Genomic DNA, 7236 nt, shown 5'->3' on the forward strand with positions numbered 1-7236 from the left:
AAACTAAAGAAGATTATAGATGAAATGAGATTTCTGACAATAAGACCACTCCTGGCTCAGCTACTGAACCCTTGTACTAGTTCAATGTCGATATGACCTTCTCGTCATCCCTCTCGTGCTTGTTACACTATCCTGATTTGAATTACACACATTTGAAATATAAACAAGATGAATAATTGATCTTATACGATCAAGTCGTATTAGTTTGATTAAATTATTTAACTGAATTACGGTAACTTACGTCATTATATAATAAACAATAATCTCAAGTATTGAAGGCATGCGTTGATATCAAAATAACAAAATGTCTTAATGTACGGTTGTGTATGGTCCTTAGGGAAAAAATCTTACTCACCTGGTGGTAGAGAAGTACCTTATATTAATCTAAATAATAGATAATCTTGTATGTGTATATTTGTAAAATATGTTAATTACCTTCTGAACCTTGTGAGAACGTCGAAACAAATGGCGATGTGTTTGTGACCTGTCAAGTAGAATTTATCATTTTCAAACAATTATGTACAAGGTTTAAACAATGAGCATCGTATTCATAACAAAGTGTTACACTCACTCGATGAAAGAGTTTAATAATTTCGTTGTACGTACCTTGTTTTCAAAGTCAGAAATATATATTCGGATAACTGAGCAACAAAGGTTTCTAATTATCTTTTGTTATCATTAAACTGTATCATTAATGAAGTACCTTCTACGCAAGACCTATTTATTTTGTACATCCAAATATGAAGCATATATTCTCATTAGAAATAGTATTGTTCTAATTTGATGACTTTATGTGAATTAGAGGTCTATATCTTTAGAGTATAAAAATTGCTGTTTTGTGAATATTAATTTGTTCCCAGATTTATAAGACATTTTGTTAACAAGGCAATCAAGGACGGATGGACAACCGCACCGAAGAAGTAATTACAATGTGCAATATTCACTTCAGTTGGGTTATGACTATACATGTGTTTTACTTCACAATCTCCTCAGGGGCAAGTGTGAAGCGCTAAGGTAAAATATTCCTTAATGCTTAAAAGCCCCTCAACTCAATTTTTTTAAGTAACCACAAGTTTTCCCCAATATAAACAATTGTTACTTTCATCCCCTCCCAAATGGTAGGCGATACGTCTTAATATAATAGAAATCATTGTTTTTGGTCTTCCATCTATAAAAATTGTTAAAAAAATATTGAGAACCCCCCTGCAGATGACCTAAGTCAACGATATCTAACAGTTATTGTTTCTTTTCTAGGAATACTTTATCAGTTATAGAAATGAAAAAAATAGCTATATAATACATGTAGTTATATTATTATGTGCAAAACTGGTGAATTATGTTTTTGTATAAAATTAAATGAAAATTACCTGTACTGCTGCAACAACTTTTTCTTGTTTTTTGGTGATGTCAACTAAAATATACAAACACAACGTGGAATAGAGAACCGTTAAATTTGAGTTTATTATAATTAAACCAGTCCCATTGTTTGTTACAATTGTTAGATCGCAAAACATGAAATCTGCACGACGTATGCTCTATAGAAGGATTATGCGTTTGTATCGTGCAAGCAAATGTATAAATGCATAATGTGTTTTGGCCTATATCAGATTGATTTGTCTTTATTTTACCTTTAGTTTAACCTTCATGATTTATTAAGTATTAGAAAGTAATTTGTTTACCTCTCTCCAAACCACATCGTACAAAGACACCACGTCGCGATCTTCACACTGAAAAAAACCCAATACGTTTTCTCATGGAATGACAAATGTGCGTTATAAATGAATAATCTTACCTGTAGCTTGATTGCTTGACGGTGTTGTCACGTCTTGTCCATGTATCTGCCTTAATAACGTTTCTGCTAACTTGTCATAGTCGAAATGAACTGTAGTTGGCTGAGGCTTTGTCTAAAATATATATGGAAATCGGAATTTTCTTTCATCTCTTGTATATAAACAGAATATATTCGAATTTACTTTGGTCTCCATGTTAAGAGAACATCGAAACTGTTTTGATTGCTTTTTCATGGCCCAAATGTTTACACACAAAACAAAAAAGAGCCCTTAGTTTTTCTAGTATTCATTGACTTAACGATTCTCTGTCCTGTCTTTCAGACACTCCAAAGAAGTTAAATCGGTGTTAATACAGATCAGACGCCAAGGAGAATGGCTAAAGCTGTTTTTGCGCCATTGTTCTCTTGCATTTGATCATAAAACAAGTTCTGAAATATAATGATCATATGCCGTTTTATACCTATTACATATCTTGGGCCTTTTGGTTGATCAGAGGTCGATTAAGTGTTTTACAAGTAACAAATCATCCCTTTAAAGACACGAACTACTTACCGGTGAGGAAAGATTCTTTGTTGCTTTCTTTTCTTCACCTAGAGATGATAGATAACATTTCTGAAGTGTGTTTAAAGTGAAACAAGGCAGAACCGTTAATGCAATAAAAATTATTGAAATCCGCTGATATGTTTGAACCCAAATGAAATGACGAAAAAAGAAGTTTTCTTATTTAATGCATGTAAGTTGAATATGTCAAGGATAATTAGCTTCTTATGTTAAGGGATTCAGTTTATAATGTGCTAAGAACCTTTCATCTTATTAGGAATGAAAGAAGTACTTCATCTAGTGCAACCTTGGCAGAGGAAAATAAATAAACCACGATTGTAACCATCTCGAGGGCTATATGGGAAATATAGAACAACTTTCTAAATAGAAGAAATACCAGACTTTTGTTTAAATTCGGAAGTAAGTATCGGGGTTTGTGAAGGTGTGTGTATATGGTGGAGGTGTTATATAATCGTACTGCTGACCTTCCTGGCAGCATACAGAAGAGGAATGAAATACAAATCCTTTTTGTGATATATAGTATAATCTAGAGTATATTCGGGGAAAGGGAGACTCTTTTTTGTCTGAGGCGGACCCTCCTGGGGTGTATCTTTATTATTAAGAGATTTTGATGGATTTGGAATACAATATTATTTGGCGAAGGAGACTTCAGTCTGTATAACCCAAGGGTCTGGCTAATCTAAGCGGACTGGGGCGTGTCTCTTTTTTCGCTGCATCTGTGAAAAATTGATTTTTTTTTTCAGAATAAAAAACTTACAAAGTTCTTGATCAGGTGGATAACTGTCCTGCTGTTCCTTAATGGGGTTTGTGACTCCTTGTTTTTCTTCTTGTTGAAGATTCCCCATCTCTCTATAATCGGGTGAAGCTGTCTGTTCCTCTTCGTTTGGTTGATTACCCTGCTCCCCATTACCCGGTGCGTCTGCCTGATCTTCATATGGGCCTCCATTTTCTTCATGGGGAATATTGATCAGGCTCCTGGCTTCTTGCGCTTCACGGTAACCTCGTTTCATTCCGCCATTTCCTTTTACAACTAAGTGTATGTTATCGTCATTTCCCATTTTTGGTTGCCACTCTTTTCGTACAGTTTTTCCATGATATGATATAAATAGTTTATCGCCAGAGGGAAACTTATGGTCCCATAGACCACCCTGAATGCTTTCAAGTACATTGTTGTTATCAACCTCAATACTAAACAGACGCTTAGAGTGATCATAAACATGGACTTTTGCAATAGACGGTATCTCAGCCGATGTCGTGGGATTGATGTTTTCTAATTCAGTGGATGTTTCAGGAGTGTAATTGTTTAGAGAATCCTGGGAGGTAAGGCGTGTTGCTGCTTTGTTTGCACAGGCTGAAACTTCTTTCAGGTTGTCATCTCTTTTTCGTCTATTAACGTTTGATGTTGGCGTTGATTGCTTAAGAGATAGAATAGAAAAGTATTACAAAAAAAGCTATTTTTTTTTTCAAAAGAATCATGAAAGTAGGAGGTCTTCTAACAACAAAGACTTAAAGCAGGTAGACTGATTATAACTTTGACATTTATAAGACTGTTGAATAACCGAGGGCAATATTGAGTATCTACTGGTTAGTAGTTATCAGATAATGATAAAGTATTATCGACTCAACAAGTGGTGATTTTAAAGCAAATTATCTTAACACTTGTAGGTCCTTCAATAGCTATTTTTTTCCTTTTGGCGTTACACTGGAAACATTTTAGCTTGTCGAAATGATTTCTTTTTGCCACACATCTAGGCATGCAACAGGGAAACAGCTTGTCAAGTCCATGTTAATGAAATATATACAATTTTCAAGCATTTGTCATGATATTTGTAGATAAAGTTAACTGCAAAATGATTCTGAAGCCAAACTTCAACATTTTTTCAAGAAACAAAAGCTTGTTTTGGATATCTACAATTTTAAAGAATTTTTAGAAAATGAACTTGGTATCTTCTTTCTGCAGAAGAATGTTTTTCAAAATTGAAATCAAGAAATAATTTTCAGAATTTTCAAAACGCTCGTGCAATTTACCAATTCATTCATTTGGGCAAAATAAGTAGCCCTTCATTCCAGAATGTTAGCCAAATATCATGACCCCAAGCCTCTTTACTACTGCGAAGAAATCAAAATGTAAATTATCTACGACGGATATTGTAATATAAATACTAAATAATGTATGATTACAAGTGTGTCTTTATCTGGTCTTTATCCTTTAATCTGCCTCAAGCCGGTCCTTCTAGGAATAAATGAGTCCCACGTACATCAGACTGTGGGTGTTTTCCATGAGAATTTTAACATAAGCTAGCACCCCGCCTTTACTCAATTAATACAAAACATTTTAGATCTCTGTAGAGATGTTTCAGGTCAAATATGGCTAGAATCTAAGCAGCAATCCTTCAAAGTTGTAAATGATATCATTTTCATTTAAACAAGATATGTTATTCCTTCAAAAGTGATGTTTAAGAATTCATACGGGATTAGATTTTTTCAAGTAACGTCCCTTTTCCCCCTCTTTAGTCTCTTAGTCCAAATTAATGTTTGCTCAAAACGCCATTACCTAGTGATATATCAGATGAAATTACTTTGCTATCGACTTTGGCGTTTAGGGAAAGGCACATTTTGAAATAACTAATTTCCTTTTAGGGTCACGTCTCGTTGAAATCATGATCGAACCAAACCATCCTCCTTTACATAAGAAATAATTGTCTTTTTAGGTAGTGATCTTTTAGGTCAAATTTGGTTTCACTCACCTTGACATTTAGGGGAATACGATTTGAAAGCAAAATTTTAGCTACTTTTCTTTTGTTCCACCGCGAATATGGAGCAGTCGAAACAACTTCAATGTAAATTTAGCTCCTGAATCACTTTAACACAAACATACCTTTGCTTTCAAACGACGCCTTTTTGTCTTTTTGCAATGTCCCTTTTTCAGTGGCCTATCTGTACTTTTTGGTGAGGGCACTTGAGAGAGACGACTGACATCTTTCCATGGTTTTCTCTTCCGAATTTTCTTCTTTGACTTGTGATGAACGGGATGATAGAGTACCTCATTCTGTGGTTGATGTTGTTTGTATTTCGTGTATGTATCGTAACCCTGAAAAACAAACACGTCGTTGTTCATCTGTTGCTTACAGTCAGGTAGAGTTGCTGCCCTTGGAGTATTGAACCAGCGACGAGGTTGTCTCCATTCTGTCAATCTTAGGGCTTTTCCGTTAATGAAGATTTTCTGTAACAAAGTGGCTATTTTATAGTTACGTTAAAATTGCATTTTCATTGTCAGCTGAGCCTTTCATTAATTTATTCATCAATTTTCATGTTTTGCTTGGTAAAACCTTAAAGCTGACAATGCAAGTTAAAAAGCATCCAAATGAGATTTAAAAAAAAATACATGTACAGATTTCCAAAAATCGTTTCCGAGACAATCCCCAGTTATGGTAGTGTCGTATCTAAGGACGGGCAGACATTTTTCTTTTTTGTTATGCGTGGTTACAACCAAACCGCCGCTGCTATAAAAAGAACGTGCTTCGTCACACTCGCATTCACTCTAACCTCAGGTGTTCACGGTGACACACCTGTATCACCTACACTATATCTGTACCCCACGTGACCTACAATTGTATTCGCGAACGACACCAAACAGAAGCACTTACCTGTAACCTGAGCTGAAAGAGGATCAGTGTCTCTCAATTATCTTTCAAATCTTGTTGAAAATAAAGTCTCCAAATAAATGGAGAATGCATAACGCATTAATCCCAAATACTCTATCCATCTTCTCACGTGTTTTTCGTGGGTGCAGCCATTTTCATAACAAGTAAACAGTCCGAGGAGTTCCGATTTTTACTCGCATATCTACACTAGCACTCCTCGGATGTATTCCTATTGTCTACACTACACTAGGGCTGTTGTGCAGTAGTGCGGTTTTAGCACGCTTTAATTGCGTTATGACACGTGCACAAATAATACGAAGACACGGAAAATATTTCGATGGAAACTATGGATATAATACTGTAACAGTTGTAAAGTTGTTCTTGCTGCATATCCCACTGGAAAGACTCGGGTAGGAATTTACTCATATTTACTCTGTTTATAATTTCATTAGGTGCATGTTTTGTTGAGGCCAAAATATTTATTCTTTTATTGCAAAATAATATATAAAGATACCTCTTCAAATTCCATATTCAAGTTCCACACTTGCGTACAATGTGAACAAAAACTTATTGGCGTGTGTATTGAGAACGTATACTATGTATAATGGAGAGATGTGTCGCTATGCGCATGTATCGATAGACTGATACTTGTCTGAATGAACGCACACGGTTTTATAGCGGCTCGTATCCACGCATAACAAAAAAGAAAAATGTCCGTCCGGCCTTAGATACGACACTACCATAATTGGGGGATGTCTCGGAAACGATTTTTTTAAATCTCAATTGGATGCTTTTAACTTGCACTGTCAGCTTTAAAACCTTAAATACTTTTAAAGTTATATTAAATTCACTTTCGCCTGAAATTTGGTTCCATGTTTATCATTCTATGCATATTCTTTTTCATTTGAAATAATTATATAGTTTACCTGATAAGCACGGTCACTGAAATTTTATTGATGTGATATTTAAGGCAGGCTATTTCGATAAACTTACTTCATTTAGGCGCAACACAAAGTCAGCAGATGTCTCGTCGTAAAGAAAAGCATAGCCAAACCCCTGTAACAGTCAATGTTTTTGAATTAAGAAATAAAAATCATTTGAGATCGCTATTCCTCAAGAAGTACTGGAAGGATATTTCTAAAATTTCTCATTTTGGATCTGATCGCGAAAACAAAATGGCAGTTTAAATTTGTTATGTTTTATTTCTCAGAACCTTATTCTAAAGTGTTTAATTGTTTCCT

At 34.9% G+C, this 7236-nt stretch overlaps 1 long non-coding RNA gene across 1 annotated transcript; it reads right to left on the reverse strand.

Annotated features, from left to right (window-relative positions):
* Nucleotides 1-433: 433 nt before the first annotated feature.
* LOC117332447 lies at nt 434-2418 on the reverse strand. The gene is made up of 4 exons (XR_004533733.1): nt 2343-2418; nt 1793-1904; nt 1368-1411; nt 434-484 (listed from the first exon to the last, which is right to left on the reverse strand). It is a non-coding gene; the product is annotated as an uncharacterized LOC117332447 (long non-coding RNA).
* Nucleotides 2419-7236: the final 4818 nt, after the last annotated feature.

Source organism: Pecten maximus, chromosome 8 (assembly GCF_902652985.1).
Source record: "Pecten maximus chromosome 8, xPecMax1.1, whole genome shotgun sequence".
Classification (NCBI taxonomy): domain Eukaryota; kingdom Metazoa; phylum Mollusca; class Bivalvia; order Pectinida; family Pectinidae; genus Pecten; species Pecten maximus.